At 39.1% G+C, this 18,879-nt stretch overlaps 1 pseudogene across 1 annotated transcript in view; it reads right to left on the reverse strand.

The window, feature by feature from the left end:
- Positions 1-18,879, reverse strand: part of LOC101723797 (sulfotransferase 1C3-like) — a 54,333-nt pseudogene that overhangs the window by 25,716 nt on the left and 9,738 nt on the right. The window contains exons 2-6 of the transcript XR_015448498.1: positions 8,924-9,052; positions 8,485-8,582; positions 2,775-2,899; positions 866-959; positions 572-752 (exon numbers count right to left, since the gene is read on the reverse strand). The product of XR_015448498.1 is annotated as a sulfotransferase 1C3-like (transcript). The remainder of the gene's footprint in view (positions 1-571; positions 753-865; positions 960-2,774; positions 2,900-8,484; positions 8,583-8,923; positions 9,053-18,879) is intronic.

Below are 18,879 nucleotides of genomic sequence, written 5' to 3' on the forward strand. Positions count from 1 at the left end.
ACAGATGCTCATTTTTTCCTCTGAGGTATGAGGTTCTCTGCTAGGCACTAGTGCACAAAACTGGTCACAATATTTTCTAAGTTAAAGATGTACTGTGGAGATAGTCATGATGGCAAATAATTACACAGCCATGTGCTAAGTGGTGGACTAGAGCTCTGAACAAAACCAGTAATGGGCCAAAGAAAAGCATTTCCAGGGCACCCGGAGAAGGCAAGAGACTTCAAGACAAGGCAAGGTTGAATTGCATTTTCAAATTTACAATGGACTCTGTTCTTAAAGAGGCTGGAAGTGCCAGCATCACCTGAGAATTGATTAAAATGCATATCCTTGGACCCTCTCTGACCTACTGAGTCAGCTCTCAGGAGGGGCTGTCAGGAAGTCCTCTGGGGCTCTGGTTATGCTGGACTTTGAGAACCAGTGGCTTTAGGTTTTACCGTGCTGCAGGTGAGGAGGGAACAAAGTTCTACTTTGAATGGGACCATTTCTTCCTTAAAATGAAGTTTACTGTTGTTTTGACTTACAAGGCAGAATAGTGTGTAGAGTTGCATTAGACAGAAGATAGGTCACCAACCTTTCCTCAGGAATGGAGAGGTGGTGTAATTGAAAATGTAGGATGGAAGAGTGGTTCAATTGGTGAAGGGATTTTCCTTCATCATATCAAAGGAGGTGTCGTGGATGATCTTGTTTATGGTGTCCTCTGACAGAGTTTTCCCCAAAAACTTCAGGATCTTGCAGATCTCAGGTTTTGGATTCTAACCAAGAGAAAATTGGCCTTAGCAGATGGAGGAAAAGACTAAGACAGCTCAAAGCAATCTGCAGAACAGCACCGTCAAAAGGCTCTGCCGGCTGACCCCTGGTGCTCAGCACCCCTTAACTTCTTCAAGTCCTCATAGAAAAGGTAGAGGATCTGGTGTTTGTTCTTTGCTTCCCACCACCCTTTCACATGGTCATACCAGGACCTATAAGCCACTGAAAGAGGCAGGGGCACTATTAGTCCACAGTGCCATGGCCAGAGGCACGGAGGTCATTTTGGGTTCCTTTGCAATAAGCTTCAGTAACTTTTATTCACTTTCCTGAGGAATAGGGAAATAATTTTCCCCTGAAAAATGCTGTTCAACCTTAAGTTGGAAGCAGTGATTCACGTAAGAAACTTACTGTATGTGATCTTAGCCACAAATACAGTGCCTTGGGAATCACCTTCAACCACTGAAGGGCCAAAACTCTTCCCCTATTCCCTGTAAGCAATCCTCACTTCCAGATTCAACCTCTGACTAGGCAGCCAGGTCCTTGGGTCCTCCTGGGGCTCTTACCCCACAGTAAGGGTGCAGGCCTGGCAGGGGTATGGCAGCCACAGAAAGAGAGGTGCCCTACAGAACTTTTATTATCACTTGAGGGTTTTGTCTGTGGAGTAAACAACAGATCAGTGTTCCTCCCACTTGTTGTTATGGAAATGGATGGAAACCCAAAGGAGCCCAGACCATGTTTCTAGTCTATCACAGGCTTGCTTGCATCCCTGATAGATGGGACCTCTGGGTGGCCCTGTGGCTTGGTCCTAGGAAGTTGTCACAAACACAGCAGGAACCTCTATCAAGGGTCTGCAAGGCTGGGAGCATCTTATGAAGGAGATATGCATCAAGCATTGTCTGAAGGGGGAAAATGTCCATCATTGCCTAGAGGTGAAATTCACAGACCACACAGCAGTAGGTGAAATGCTCTTTGGAGTCAATAAGTGTGGATGTGTGCATGAAGTTGGTTGGATGCCTGGTCTGTGGCCTGCAGACTGACCCATGGGATGTTAAGGGTTATGGAGAGATGCAGAACCAACAAGAGAACCAGTAGTGTGTGCAAGTGTGTGCATGTGTGTGTGTGTACACAGATCTATACATGCACATATATGATTTATTTTGATGAATTGGGTTTTGCAATTGTGAGGCCTGGCAAATAAAAGATTTAAGTCAGGCTGAAACTCAGGTAGGATTTATGTTTGGTCTTGAAGCAGAATTCCTTCTTCCCTGGGACACCTCAGCTTTTGCTGTTAAGACCTTCAACTGCCTGGAGGAGGCCCCCATGTTATGGACGGCAGTGTCCCATGCTAACATCCACTGTAGATGTTTACCACGTGTACAAAATCCCCACAGAAACACATGCTTAGTGTTTGGTAGAATAATGGAGCCCTATAAACCAGCCCTGTGGGCACATAAAGCTACATAAGGCAAGGCTGGACAGGAGTCAGGCAGAAGCTGGCTCCTTTTCTTTCCCTCACTTCCTCTCCCTCTGGCTCTAAAGCTCTGAAACCTTCTCTGCATGAACACAGTCTCATGTCACTCAGTGATGGGGACAAGACTACATAACCTATGAGGAAGTCACTCTGTTGTGAGTTGTGTGTGACTCTTGTGACTGCTGTTCAGAAATGGTGTTAGACCGAGCTAGCAGGAGCCTGTCTCATGCCCTGCCCTTGTCTTTGATGGGAAATAAGTCTCCTCCTTTTATTTTTGAATTTGATTGAAAGTCACATCCAGGATTTGAGGCTTTTTAACCTTTGCTTCACCCTGACACCCTCAGATAACCTGGCCTTATGTTTACATCCAGCTTTGGAGAAAAGTCCCTTCTACCTGACCTCCCCAGCTCTGCATCTCCAAGACCGGATCTGGTCACTCAGGATGGAATTCAGCACCATTCACCACCATTCTCCTCCAGACTCCAGATCCTCCATTGAGATTCTACCAAGGAAGCTGCAGAAGACAGTGCACCAGGAAGTCAGTTTCCACTTCCACTTTCCAGACATGAAGTCCTCACAGAAGTCCTCCCACCTCTCAGGATCCTGCAGCAGGGAGGTCATCCTGTGGAAGTGGTAGTAGGACATCAGGCAGTCTTTAGGATTTCAGGCCACATAGATGATCTGAAACCAAGCAGAAGAGAGGCCAGAAGAGGCACAATAAGAAGAGGGGAAATGCTCAAGAAGCTATCTGATGCAGCAACCATAGTTTATACTGTTGTGGCAGGGCAGAGCAGAGCAGCTCAGTGCTATCGCCAAGTGTTTCAGCTCAGTGTTGGGGCCAAGTGCCACAGCCTGAGACACAGCTGAGTTTTACAGCTCAGTGTAGTAGCTCTGGGACACATCTCTCATAATCTGAAGACTTGAGAATCAGATGGTCAGTAGAAGAGTGGAAAAAAACCTTTATTACACCGGCAAGCCCTGGTGGGTTCAGAGGAGTCTGAGCACTCTACCAGAAATGAGAGCCTCCTTATATAAGGATCTACAGGGTAGGCTAGCATGTTCAATGAAGCAGGGGGTGGAGTTACAGAACATTTCTGAAACGTATGCCATGTAAGCATGCTCATTGAAGCAGGGGGCAGAGTTACATAACATACCTGAAGCAGAGGACAGAGTTACAGAATATTCCTGAAACACATGCTGTGTGAGCATGCTCAATGAAACAGGGGGTGGAGTTACAGAATATTCCTGAAGCAGAGGGGAGGAGTTATAGAACATTCCTAGGGGGCGGAATTTAACAGAACCTTCCTGTGAGGGAGCAGAGTTTAACAGAACATTCCTGAAAGGTCACAGAGTTCAAGCAGCCATAAACCACTTTGATACAGTGGGCAGGAGCCCAGCAGCACAAACTTACATTTCCAAAACAAAACATATTGTGGGGGGGAAAAATGGAGGCAAGGCAAGGGCCTGTCTTATTGTATAGCACTTCTCTCAATATGTATGTGTGCTTCTTACATTATCAATCAACTAGTTAAGATACCGAAGAGATAAATGGAGCCTATCTGACCCTGCAACTCTGATGCCCAAAGGGAGTCCAAAAACAACAGCAAGTGCCCATCCTTAGCATTGTCACTGACCCTGGGAAAGATGAGTGAAATTCGTGGCTGAAATGGGTAGGACTTGCTGAGCAGCTCCATGGGATGAAAGTACTGGAGATTCTGGGGCATTAGGGAAGGAGTCTCAGCCATGTCTGAACAGGAGAATAAGACTTTCCCAGCTCCCAGCCAGGTGTGGTGGCACAAGCCTGTAATCCTAGCACTCAGGAGACTGAGGCAGGATTGCCACAAGTTCGAGCCCAGCCTGGGCTACATAATGAGTTCAGGACCAGCCTGAACGACAAAATGAGACCCTGTCTCAAAAGAAAAAAAAAAAAAAGAATTTTCCAGTTCCCATTTGGAGAAGAACTGGGGAAGGAGAAAGTATCTTCCTACATGTCATCTTACTGAACTCTACCCAGTGGTAGACTTGGCTAAAGAGAGCAGTGGTGCTCTCCTTCCCTGAGTGAGGAAGGCACTGAGAGCTCAAGAATGTGGAGGAGTATGATACTTAATTGTGGCACCAATTTAAACAGGAAATGGCTAGCAGGTTGGTTTAGCACTGTTCTGGTGGATGACTGATTTGCTCAAAAGGGAACACTTACCCTAGGTGATGGCAGCAACCAATAGACTGATACCCTGAATGAGATAAAAGGGGAAAGAAAAAGGAAGTCTTGTTTCTGCTTCTTTGGAGGAGTTCCACTCTTTGCCATCATTTTTGGATATTTATCTCCAGGCTTCTAGCACAGACTCTTCAGCCTTCTAATGTAGACCCTTTGGCTTCCTGATATGGACTTTCATGGGGCTCTGAAGTGAGGTTCAAGTCTTTGCATTTTTATGGACTTCTCCAATTCTTCATCACATAGGTAGCCCTTTTGCATTCTTCCACACCTGACTCTGAAGGTGGTCTTCTTAAGCCCATCTTGTAAATCATACATAAATACGTTTTATATTAAATCTATTCCTCCACTGAATTCTAACTGAAACAGAATTTGGTACCAAGAGTGGCTCTAGAGAAACAGAATTGCAAGGATGAATTTTTAAATGCTTTTAGTGGGTCCTGTAGTCAGCTCTCTAGTTTGATGAGACATAAAGCTACCATGATCTCTCATGTGATAATGTATGGAGAACTGATAGTCCATGGTGTGAACTGCTTAAAGTAATACACAAAGTAAATCCATTTGATTATATTAATTCACCACTTGTGAGATGAAAAGTATTTAGTGGCTCTATATACACTTTTGAATATTTTTGTCAGAGCAAGAAATATAATGATACTTCCTGGTTGCTCTTAGCATCTCTGGACAAACTAGTAAAAGAAAATCATGAGCTCCAAACATGAAAAAACATGAAATCTTCTAAATTTTAAGGAAAATAATGAGCTTAAAGATTCAAACATACATAAAGTATCCCCAGTTTTCCTGAAATAGAATCTTCTCTCCTTTAATCACAGGGCTGATTGCAGAAACTCAAACACAGGCCCTCATGATTCGGTTGACTGAAATGCAGCATAAATTTAGCACTCAGCCTTGAAGACTATCTAAAGTAAAAGTGAGGGTGCTGATTGGAGAAAAATGGGATCCCATACATTAGGATGCAGGTGTTTGGGAGAATCCTGACAACCCTGGGGATCTTGAGTTCCTAAATCATAATAAAACTATTTTGCCAGAGGAAGAGTCTTCCCCACCTACAGTGGTGGAATCACCCATCCCTACATACTCCCTATGGTGTTGACCTCTTCTCTGGTACCTAAGGAAACTAATCCTGTGTTACCTGGTACAATCACTACACATTATAATGCTGACACTCCTTAGGACACACCCTCACCACTCATTTTTGCCTCTCGGCCTATGTTGTGGCTTGTGTTTAGATATCGCCCCAAAACCTTATGCAAATGAAGTAGGGCTGTTTGGTAGATGGCTGAATCTAGAATGTGTGGCGCTGGGATCAAGGGTGTGTGGTTTCTAAACCACTATGTATGAGTGATGGTTTGGCATCACCCTAATCCCAGTGGTCAGAATAAGAAACAAGGGTCAGAAAAATGTGATTAAGTTTTCCTTGTTGCTTTTGCTACAGTGTGGATACCATGAACTGTTTCTCTTCTGCAATGCCCCTCTGCCATGTGCCATTCTGCCTTGGGGCCAGCTGATTATGGACTGAAACCTCTACAAATTGTGAGCTAAATAAACCCTTTCTCCTTTACCTTTGGGTGCTGGTTATTTTATCTCAGCAATGAGAGAAAAGTATCTAACACAGCCTATAACTATGCTCAAAGCTCAGAAAGCTCCTAAAAGTGAGGTACACAATGTGATCTGTGATGAAGTCCATTATACTCCCAAAGAACTTCTTGAGTTTTCTAACTCCAGTAAGCAGAGTCTTGAGAAACATGTACGGGTGTGGGATAATGGTGGCAAAAACATACACCTGGATTAGGTTGAGTTTGCCTATATGGGCCAGTTAAATAAAGATTCCAAAATTTAATGTTGTAGCTAGTGGAGTTAAAGGAGTTTTAATAGTTTATTTGGCTGGTTGGCAGAAGTATAGATCAAAAGATGGCCCACTATAAATGAGTTAGATATCCCTGATATTCTTTGGTTTACTGTTGATAAGGAGATTCAAAGATTTAGGGAAATGGGAATGCTAGAGTGGATTTGTCATGTTAAACTTAATTTTCTACAATGGAACAATATGGAAAATGTGCCCTTCACCAACACCTTGAAAAACAGATTCATAAGGGGAATACCAGCATCCCTGAAGACCCCATCACTGCTCTCCTCTCTATGCCAGACCTTACAGTGGGCACCAAAGTCAATAGGAAAACTCAAGGGCAATGGGTTTAATTGGATTCCAGAGTTTCTGGGGTCAAGTGGAAGCACTCAACCACCAAACATAAGGTCCACATACTTATCATAATGGATAGCAGAAGCAGAGAAATGATCATTATGGTCTGACATATGTAGACCTGGGTGTTGGCTAATTAGCCATATGGTGTTCCCAAGAGTTAAATAGGCAGGAAGTCTATTAAATTTTTATTAGATTTATATAATTGGAAAGGTTTAAGAAGAAATGAGCACAAATCTACCTCAAATCATAGCAACAGAGAATCATGGCCCCTCAACCATTCCCAGATTTGAACCAGTTTACAAACCCAGAACCCCTTGAATGAAGGGATGTGTGGGTCCTCTTGAGGAAAGACCCTGGTATACTACCAAAAAGTTATACTGTCAGTCTTTCTCTAATCCTTCCCCAAAGGGATATAAGGCCTTTTACCAGGGTAACTGTACACTGTGGGAAGGAAAATGATCAGACATTTCAGAAACTACTGGATACTGGTCCTGAACTAATGCTGGTTCCAGGGGGTCCAAAACAGCTATGTGGCCCTCCAGTAAGAACTATAGGCCTGTGAAGGTCAGGTAATCAGTGGAGTTTTAGCAAAGGTCTGACACACAATGCATCCAGTAGGTCCCCAAATCCATCCTGTAGTTATTTTCCCAGTTCCAGAATGCATAATTGGGATAGATATACTTAGTATTTGGCAGAATCCTCACATTGGTTCCATAACCTGTAGGGTGAAGGAGTATCATGGCTGATAAGATCAAATGGAAGCCACTAGAGTTGGCTTCATCTGGGAAAATAGTAAACCAAAAACAATATCACATCCCGGGAGGACTTGTAAAGATTACTGCCACTATCTAGGACTTGAAAGATGAAATTAATTTAATCCCAATTTAATCACATCCCAATTTAATTCTCTTATGTGACCTGTGCAGAAGATGGATGGGTTTTGGAGAATGACAATGGATTACTATAAACTGAATCAAATGATGACCCCATTTGTAACTGCTGCACCAGATGCAATTTCCTTGCTTGAGCAGATTAACACATCTCCTGGTAATTGGCATGCAGCTATTGATTTGACAAATGTCTGCTCCATACATATTCATAAGGACCACCAGAAAAAAATTTGCTTTTATCTAGCAAGGCCAGCAATATACCTCCACAGTCCTACCTCAGGCATTCCCATTTCCCTGAATCTTTGAAGTTCCTTATCAACAGTAAACCAAGGAATATCAGGCATGTCTAACTCATAGTGGGACATCTTTTGATCTATACTTCTGCCAGCCCTGTGCCATAACTTAGTTTACATGGATCTTGATTATCTTTCTCTTTCACAAAAGAAAAGTGCCCAATGGGTACAGTGGAAGGTGAGGTGGTGCAATGTGGAGATATGAAAGTTGCTCAAGGGTCAACTGGACTTTCTTAGAGATCAGCTATGGGGACAGGGACAATGAAAGTGATGCAAGTTTTTAACATGGCTTGTTGTGTAGATTTTGGAGATCTGGAAGACTTGTTGAGGGCAGATCCTACATGTTCCCCTCTGAGGCCAGAACACCTTCTAGCAAGTGGCAGAACAAAGCAAGAAGTTTCCTTTCCCTTCAGCCTCATCCATGCTCTGATTTGCATCAACACAGATTCTGTTTCTGGAGAAACTGACCAAGGAGCCATTGTGAAACGACTCAGAGGAGACAGAGAAACCGAAGACACAGGTGGACAAGATTTCAATGTATGTCATCCTTGATTTTAAGAAAAATAACTCACATTACTTTGCAAGACAACCTCACTCACATCATTCCCTTGAAAGCCATGAGAAGTGTGGAAAACCAGCACCCTTACCTTGCAGTTCTGCTTCCAGAAAAACTGCGGCAGCAAGTGTGAAGGAATGTGTGTGGCCACAATTCTCAGAGAGGGCATCGCAAGAGCTTTCTCCAAACCTAGAAATACAGGGAAGAGTCTCTATTTCTTCTTATCACTCAGAAAAGTGGTTCATATCACTGATTCAAATAGGGAGCAGGAAAGAAGAGAGGGTCCTCTCCATCAGTCGACCAGGGAAGAGAGAGAGGAAATGGAAAGATGAACTCATTTAGAAGCCAAAGGCCACAAGCCAGGAGCACCAGAAGCTCTGGGCCCACACCCAGGGCTGGACTCCTTGACTCAGGAAAAGTTGACCTGGGGAAGATAGAGGGCAGTCAAGCCAGCCCTGGGGTCCTGGACAAAACATGGTGCATGGCCCTGGCAGGTCATGGTCCAAGCTGTCCAATCCTGTTCTGCTTACCAGATCTCTCCTTACGGGGAAATTTCAGTTCAAGGAAGGGAACTCTTTCTGAGGAAATGGTGCGTCTGCATTTTACCTCATCACCGTCATTTTGAATCATGTCTAGAATCTCACACATCCAGGTTGTACCTGAAAACAGTAGAAATATTCCTTTCATCATAGTCAGTGGCTTTTCATCCTAAGTGACTGCATATTGTGCAGAAAGCAGTAACATGAGACAATGCTTTGAAAGTAGACTCATGTAGAGAGCAGAAAAGGAAACTTCTGTAAAACTGCACCTTCCCTTAGTGTGAGGTGCTGCAGAATTTCCTGCTGTAGGACTTGGAGCACTTTTCCCAACACTTGTTACAAAAGGGTTTTTTTTCCTGATTAGTAACTTCACTTCTCCAAAATCTCTTTGCTAAATAAGATAACATATCACAGACATCATAGCTCATTATTGTCATAGATCTAAAAATTAGGGCGGAATTTCTTCAGGGACCAATCTAGAATTATGTCTACCATAGGACAGCTTTTTTAAAAATTTTTTATTTAATGTATTACAAGTAGTTATTAATAAAGAAAATATAAAAGGTGTTCCATGAAAAAATAATTTTCATTACTAAAATTATTAGAGAATAACCATGGTAAGTATATTGTGTATCATGATCTTAAAAGAATATATTTTTATTTGTTAATCTATCTCTCAGCTCATTTCCTAATAATATTATACCTTTTTGCATAAAACATTTCAAGTATTGACAAAGTATCTCACATTCTGTATAATTTTGAATGAAATTTCTTCCTATTTCACAATATTAATTATTTATTGGTCCTTATTTTCACTTTCATTTCTCACACCAGAGAGACAATGCAATATTTACACATGTGTATTCAATTTATTACACTTAAGAGTATGTTCTCAAGGTGCATCCATTTACCTAGAAATGTCTTTTAAGTATAGAGAAAACATGAAAACAAAGCACAAAGAGCTTTCAAATATTTCAAGCTTTAACAGTATTTTACCCTATTAACTTTATTATCTCTACTATCTCATATATACAGTATATATCTATCATCTATCTGTCATCTGTCTGTCCAGTCTATCATCTGTATCTACCTGCTAATGTGTCACCTGTTTCTTTCTAATCTACCATATCTATCTTTCTATGCATTTATGTATCTATGTATCTATGAATATGTATCTGTCTAATCCTATCATTTATCATCTTTTCTCTTAATGTCTCAAATATATTACTGATCATCTATTTAATGTATCTTCTATTATCACCTTCTGATCTTTTCAAAACTATGCCTGTATTTATCAATCAGTCTATGAATGAATCCATGTATCAATGAATCTGTTTGTATCTATGAATCTGTTTGCATCTATGAGTCTGTTTGTAACTGTGTACCTATCAATTAACTATCTAATGTACCATCTATTATCATCTTCTCATCTATCTCAGATCTATGTCTGTGTCTCTATTTGTCAATCTTCCATCTTCCTGGTCTAGTCTATCACCCATCTTCTCCCCTGTCTGACTGAACCATTTTAGGTAACTTTCTGACAACACACCATTTCTACATCACCAGCATGCATCTCCCCAAATGGCCCACTCCCACCATCTTTCCCACATGATTCTCATCCCATCTAATTTACAGTGACTCCTTATTATCATAAAGTACTGAGTTTATACTGAATTTTCTCCAATTGCTCTATGTACTGTCATTTACAGCTTTTCCCCCAATCAAAGTTCATCTCCCCCAGCCTGAGCTCATGCTTTCATATTCTCCCTCTGGGATGTTGAGCTCTGAACAAATGGCCAACTGTCTCATAGAGTGCCCTGCTCTCTGGGTGTCTGAGTATTTCCCTGTAGTATGTCCACTGACTCCTCTCTCCTCTCCCCTCTCCTTTCTGTACTCTGGAACTCAGGCTTTGATTAGGATCAGCTAAGATATCCTTGGCAAGAAGACTCCTCAGGGGATGCTCTGCCCTTTATTTTTCATCATGCTTTGCTTGCTTCAGCAGCACATATACTATTTTTCATCATCCAAGAGCTATGTTATGTCTGATGGCCTCACTATGAGGGATTCAAAGTGTGATCACTGATTTATTATGTGAGCACCAGAATTCACACTGTAAAAGCACACATTTCATTTGCTGCTAGGAATTGGACTGTATGGTGGCATTTTGATACCATGTGACTAGCCAGTTTCCCTGATTTCATCTAATTATATCAGGATCCACTAGTGATCCTGCCTGATCTAATTTTTGTTGCGGACTACAAATCATAAATTTTCTAATCCCACCCTCTATTTAATAGCTAGATCTTGTGTAAAGAAGAACTTTCCTCGTAAACTAGGAAGAACTATAATTGCTCTACATTCTTTTTCTTAATAACTTCTTTTTGGGGTAGGAGATGGAAAACAAAAGTTGTCTTCAATACTGGTAAATAAGTTTTTCTTTGCTTTTACTTTTACCAATATTATAGACTGAGAGACACTTTGAAAGTAGCTTCCTTGCGGAAAATGTTATTTGGAATAGAATTGACCAATTTTAAATATGTAGTTTGATGAATTTTGGCAGCCATGAAACCACACCCGTGGCCCCAGTCGGAGGCTCTTGTCTCTTCTAGATTGTCTTCTCCACTTCCAGCCACCAGCAACCACTGACCTATTTCCTGTCAACGTGAATTAATCCTACACACTCTACAATATCATGCAAATGTAACAGTTTCATGTAATGGTTTGTATTCATGTGACTTATTTCTTTCAGGCATTACAATGATTTCAGGGTTTTCCACATTATCGTGTGTTTTTGTTCATTTCTTTTTATTGCTGAGAACTACTGTATTTAGTTGTGTGGGGTTTTTTTGGTTTTTGTTTTGGGTTTTGGGGGGTTTTTTGGCACTGGGGATCAAACTCGGGACCTTGCGCTTGTGAGGCTGGTGGCAGAACCACTGAGCTAATTCCCCAGCCTTACTGTTCTTGGTTTGATGGAGGTACTGCATTTGCTTATTCATTCATATAACTGACAGAAATTTAGGATGTATCCTGGTTTTGTGCTATTTGAATAAAGCTGCAAGGAACATTCATATACATGTTTTGGGTAAACATATATTGTAATTTTCTTGGATAAACCTTTAGGGAGTGGAGGTGCTGGGAGTATGTATGGTAAAGGGATGTTTAACTTTATAAGACATGATTGAACTGCTTTCACAGTTAGTGAACCATTCACTTCCCCACCCTGAGGTGGCAGCTTCAATTGCTTCATTTTCCTACCAACTCATAGCATTTCAGTCTTTTGACCATTTAATAGGTATGGGGTTGCAATTTCATCACAGTTTTCATTTACAAGTTTCTATGATGAATGATGTTGAGCACCTTCTTCTGTGCTTACTGCTTATTAGTATAGTTTTTTGGATGAGTTTTTTATACCTTTTGGACACTTTTTAAAAACTAAGTTGGGCCAGGGATTTAACTCAGTGGTGCCACACCTACCTTGCAAGCACAAGGTCCTGAGTTCAATCCCCAGTACCAGAAAAATAAATAAAAATAAAAACTGAGGGTTTTTTATTTGTAACATATATATGTGTGTGTGTCAAATATATGTATTTTGAATTTTTCTCTCAGTCTTTGCAATATCTATTTTCTTTTAAAATTATTCATATTTATTGTTTAAACTAATTACTATCATAAAAGAACAGTTATACATATTAATGGGTATCATGTGATGTTTGATACATATGTACATTGTGTAATGTTTAAGTCAGGTTAAACATATTTTTCTATTTTGTTAATGGGGTTTCTAGAAGAATGGAATTTAATTTTGATGAAGTCCATTTTATCAAAATTTTCTTTTGTAGTTTTTTTTATTTAAAAAGTGTTGACCTATCTAAGGTTTGAAGATATTCTTGTATGAATATTCCTATAAGTTTTATAAGTTTAGTTTTTGTGTTGAAGTTTCTGATGCACCTCACCTTAACATTTTTGTGTTTGGTATAAGACTCTAGCCTCTCTGTCTACCCTTAGCCAACACTGTATGGTTGAGGATGCCAAAACTAAATACACCTTAAAATCAGATACTGCAATGCCTCCAGCTTCATTTTACTGTATCAAAATATTATATCTATTCTAGGACAATTTTGTTTTCAAAAAAAACTCAGAATCAGTTTTCTAGTTTGTGATTGGGGTTACACTGAATCTGTCGATCACTTTTGGAAGAACTGATACCTTAACAAAATTCTTTTGATCATGGAAGTGGTATGCTTCTGTCTTAAAATTTCTCCCAGTAGTGTATTCATGAAAGGATTTTGTTAAATTTATTTCTTAGTATTCCATGTTTTCAGATGCTATTTCTTTATCTATTTTAGAAATTCAAGTTGCAATTATTTGTCGCAAGAATATTAAAAACAACCCTGGGGATTTAGCTCAGTAGTTCTGATGACTGCCTCACAAGCCCAAGGTCCTGAGTTCAATCCCTGGTACAAAAAAAAACAGAAAAGAATATTAAAAACAATAATTTTGCACATTAATTGTGTATCCTTTTGTGACCTTGTAAATTTACTCATTATGTTAGTTTTTGTTAAAGTTCTTTGTATTTTCCACAGCTGTGATTTTTACCACTAAATGATTAAATCATACGAATTTTTCATAGATGTCTCTTATTATGTTGAAGAAGTTTCCAAATTGGGTTTAATTTTCTCTATTCTTTTGAGTTTCTAAAGTTGGACAATTAGATGATTTAAGTCTTTCATACACAACACATACACACACTCGGAGTAAAATTTTATAGAAAAAAATTCTCTTTGGGTTCTACTTATTTACCTTTCAGAAATTCTAATGTGCTGTGCTTTCATGATTCAATTTGTGGTATTTCTAATTTCCTAGAGAGTCACATGCTATTTACAATTTTCTTGTTTAATTTCCATATATTTTTGGATACCTGTATATTTTTCTATGAACGATTTTTAATTTAACTTTGTTGTAGCCAAAGAACACGTTCTGAATAATTTCAATCCTTTTAGATTTGAGAAGTTGTTTCAATCTCTATATTACTGTCTATATTTTAAATGTTCCATGTACACTTGAACAATATGTAGAGTCTGGTGCTGTGGGATAGAATGCTCTGTATACTTACTAATTTTTTGGTCTACTTGTTTTGGCATTACTGAATGAAAAGTATTGAAATCTTTATGAAAATTGTGGAAGTATTCATTTTTCCTTTCAATTTTTATGGTGTTTACTTTAAATATTTGGATACTTTGTTACTAGGTATATAAACATTTAGGATTTTTTTATCTTAATGAATTGACCTCTTTCTTATGAAATATTTTCTTTTATTTATAGTAATAATCCTTGTTTTAATATTACATAGTCATGGACCACCATTCCACTGCTCCCAGGGCAGAGGAGGTGAGCCACGCGGATGCCAGCAGCACAACCCCCCCACCCATGGAAATGAGCAGACACGTAAACAAGCCTCAAAAACAGACTTCTGGATCACCTACAGCAACCCCAAAAGGAAATGAGATGAAAAAATCTGATACTCAAAGCAACTGGACTCCCTGAACTGGCAACAAAAGAGGATCTGGCAAAAATGAAATCAGAAATAATTTCTCAGATAACAGCAGAGATTGTGCCCATAGTGCAAGACATGATAAATAAATCTAGAGAGGACACAGATTTAAAAAAATAGAGGACCTGAGGAACGTGATGGAATCCCAACACAGCAAACAAATGGAATCCATAGAACAGATGCAAATAGATTTCCAGAAGATTAAAAACTCCATTGAAAGTCTACACAGCAGAATGAGCCAATGTGAGGACAGAATTTCAGATATAGAAGAAAAGATTGCAATTAGTGACCAGGAAAAGAAAAATTGCTTCAGAATTGTAAGGGACCATGAGAAACCTATCCAGCAGCTGCTAGACAATGCAAAGAAGAATAACATAAGACTGATTGGAGTCAATGAAGAAACAGGAGAGGGTGCAGATGACATAAAAAATCTGTTCACAGAAGTGATGGCAGAAAACTTCCCAAGGAGGGGAAAAGAACTTGATGTACAGATAAGTGGGGCATATCGGACTCCAACTAGTCTTCATCAAAGAAAAAATCTACACATATATAATAGTTAGGATTCCAGAAACCCAACAGAAGAACAAAATTCTACAAGCACTGAGAGAAAAGAAACACCTCACATACAAAGGAATGGCCATCAGAATCACAGCAGACTTCTCAGTGCAAACCCTCAAGGCAAGAGGAGCTTGGAGTCACATATTTCAAGCCCTAAAGGAAAATAGCTTCCAACCCAGATTGATGTACCCTGCAAAACTTTCTCAAAATTGATGGAGAAATAATATACTTTCATGATAAAGAGCACCTTAGGAATTTCATGAATACCAAACCAGCACTCCAAAAATTTTAGACAATATCCTAGGAAAAGACAAGGAGGATCACAACCGAAGGAAGCCCAGCAGAATGAATCCATTGGGCATGACAAATTAAACGCAAAGGGGGAGAATCCAACAAAAGGAAAAGTCATGACAAGACTTTAAGAACTTTTAACTTCATCCCCCTAATGAGTGTATAATTCAATCTTGTTATTGTACTGATTAGTATTTTTCTGATTCTAGTGTTGCACACCTTTCCTTGAGCTGTACTGGCTATTTATCATTTTCCTGTATCTACTTTTTCATTGGATTGTCTATTAATGAGCTGTAAGCGTTCTTTATATAGTCTGGTCATAGGTTATATATATTGTAAATATGGTCTGAGTAAGGACTACTTTTCATTTGAACGATGTCATTTAAAGTTCTAAAGTTCATTTATCAATTTTTTTCTTTTATACATCATGTTTTTTGTATCCTAGGAAGTTCTTCCCTACCCTAAATTCATAAACATTTTCCCTTATAATTTCTTCTTAAAGTTTTATACTTTTAATCTTTCATATTCAGGTTCATAGATCCTTTCAAGTTATTTTTATGTATGGAAATAAAGGGTTGAGATTAATTTTTTATATGCAGATACCAGGTGTTCTAGTGCCATTTGCTGAAAACACTATCTTTTCCTCTGATCTTGAAACGAGTTTATATTCTATAAAATGTTAATGTTAAATAATCTTTCAAAACTTATTGGACCATACATGTGTGGTTCTAGTCCTAGATTCTCTGTTTTATTCCAATGATCTCTATGTCTTTCCTTACACCAACACTGCCTTGATTACTGTAGCTTTAGAGGAAGTCTTAAAATTAGGTACTAAAAATCTTCCAACACTGTTTTTTTTTCCTTTTACTTTTCTGGGTCCTTTGTACACCTACATAACAATTAAATTTCAATATCCAATTTTTCATTTGTAGCAAGTATACATGGACCTGAATTTTTATATATACCTTGTGTTTTCTAATCTGGTTAAATTCAAATACAAGTTCTAGAGGCTCCTAGAGATTTCTTAGTATTTTCTCTGTGGATATGATCATTTCATCTACATATAAAGATTTTACTTCTACCTTGCCAATCCTATCCTAATTGTGTCATTTTATTGCCAGACTATTTTGCTGGGGACTAGGTTTCAAAGTTTAATGGACAGATGAAGAGTAGGCATATCTGCCTTTGTTCCCCACCTTAAGGAGAAAACATTGTATCTTCTCCATTCATATAAGGCATTTTCACTGGAAGTATGGAGTATATGTCTTTTAGCTGTTGAGAAGATTCTGTTCTACTTCTAGTCTCCTGATAGCTTTTACCATGAACAGCTGTAGAATTTAGTCCAATACTTTTTCTCCAACTACTGACAGGATCATATGGCTTTTTCCTTTCCTCTGTTAAAATGATGACTTTTGGGGGTGGATCTTCCAATGCTGAACCAACACTGCCATCCTTATAACAAAACCACTTTCTACATACTGCCAGATCTGACTTCTAATAGTTTGTTTTGTTAAACAAATTTCTATCTATGTTCATATTTTTTCTCCTATTATCTTTATCCAGTTTTAGGATTAGCACAATGTTGAGTTCCTAAAATGAGGGGAGAAGTGTTCCTTCTTTTTTCTGCTTTAAATGTTTGATATAATTTATCAGCTAAAATGTATATGAGCCTGTTGTTGTCATTTAGGTAGGTTTTCAAGCTAGGAATATACTTTCTCTAATAGGTGCTATTCAAATTTTATATTTCCTCCAGAGTCATTTTCATTAATTTGTCTTCCAAGGTGCTTCTTAGAAGTTGTCAAATTTGTTTCAAAAAAGATTTTTGTAATATACTTTCTTTATCCTTTTAAATTCTGTAAAATCTGTGGTAATGTCCTCTACATCTTGATATTGTAATTTTTTTAATGTACAATTGATATTGTGTAATAGGAAGAAAAGTTCTGAAGGAGTAGAGGAAGTGGGAGGAGTAAGGAGAGGGAACAAAGGGAAAAGAAAAAATATGAGAAAAGGAAAAAAATGGAAGCAAAGACTTTGTAAATAGGGAAGGGTGGAGGGGATGAAGGGAAGGAAGGGAAATGGGGAAAAAATAAGAACCAAGATACATAATGTAAAGGTACAAGATCACAATGATGAATGTAACTATATTTTATACCTAAAATGTACAAATAAACTTAATGGAAATAAATAAATAAATAAATATATCAGTCTGTATTGAATCCATGTTATTCCAGGACAGTAGGCCTGGGAAGGAAGCCACACATTTGAAATTACAGAAAAAATTTGGAGCCATTTTTTTTTCTCTTCTATTTTTTTTTTCTTTTTTGGTTGTGTTTCATGTTTTACCTTCTATTTTCTTTTTCCATTTTTTAAATGATCATTGTTTATTTGATTTGGTCATTTTTTATTTTTTCTTTCTCACTTTCTTCTTAATTTGTTCCCATATCATTTTTTCCTCTTTTTCATAGCTTACTCTCCATTTTTTATTTCTCCTTTTCCTTATTGGTTTTTTCTGTTACTTTTATCCAATATTCCTAATTTACTTCTGAATCTTTTTTTTTTTTTTGGTACCGGGTATCAAACTCGGGTCCTTGCGCTTGCACAGCAGGCGGCAAAACCACTGAGCTAAATCCCCGGCCCAAAATCTTTTTTTTTTTTTTTTTTTGGTACCAGGGATTGAACTCGGGTCTTTGTGCTTGCATAGCAGGTGGTGAAACCACTGAGCTAAATCCCTGGCCCCTAATTTACTTCTTAATATAAGGCTCTATCTCACTTATACTAACTTCTCATATTCCATCACTAAATTATTCAAATTCTTTTTTTTATACAACCATTCCTTCAAATTTCTATCCTTATTAATATAACCATTAAGCTTTATGATTCTATAAATAGTTCATTATATCTTATTTGATTGAACACTGCTTTATTGATAGTGGAGCTAATGTTGTTCAGTTGACTAGATATTTACTGCAGGTCAATTGATCCCTCCTGCCACTTGGCCCAGAGGAAGGGGCTTCCAGGCTGCCATCTGTCCCACTGCATCTGGGCCAGAGGTAGGGGCTTCTGAGCCACTGTCCCACTGCTCCTGGTCCAGAGGAAGGGGCTTCCTGGCCACCATCACTCCCGCTGCTCCCAGCCCAGAGGAAAGGGCTTTTGGGACGCCTTCTGTCCCGCCACTCCCTGCCCAGAGGAAGGGGCTTCTGGGCCACCATCCCTACCAGCGCTCCTGGCCCCTGTCCCACCTCTCCCAGCTCAGAGGAGGAGATTCACACTGGCGCCAACAGCACCCCCCCGCCCCCCAGTCAAAATGAGAACACACATAAACAAGTCTCAAAAACAGACTTCCAGATCACCTACAGCAACCCCAAAGGGAAATGAGATGGAACACTCTGATACTCAATGACCTGGACCCACTGAACTGGCAACAAAAGGAGATTTGGAAAAAATGAAATCAGAAATAATTTCTCAGATAACAGGAGAAATTGTGCCCCTAGTGCAAGACATGATTAATAAATCTAGAGAGGAGTTCAGGAACATGATGGAATCCCAA

The sequence above is a fragment of the Heterocephalus glaber genome, unplaced genomic scaffold (assembly GCF_053883595.1).
Source record: "Heterocephalus glaber isolate CG9 unplaced genomic scaffold, H.glaber_assembly_v1.0 deba00000470, whole genome shotgun sequence".
NCBI classification, from domain to species: Eukaryota; Metazoa; Chordata; class Mammalia; order Rodentia; family Bathyergidae; genus Heterocephalus; species Heterocephalus glaber.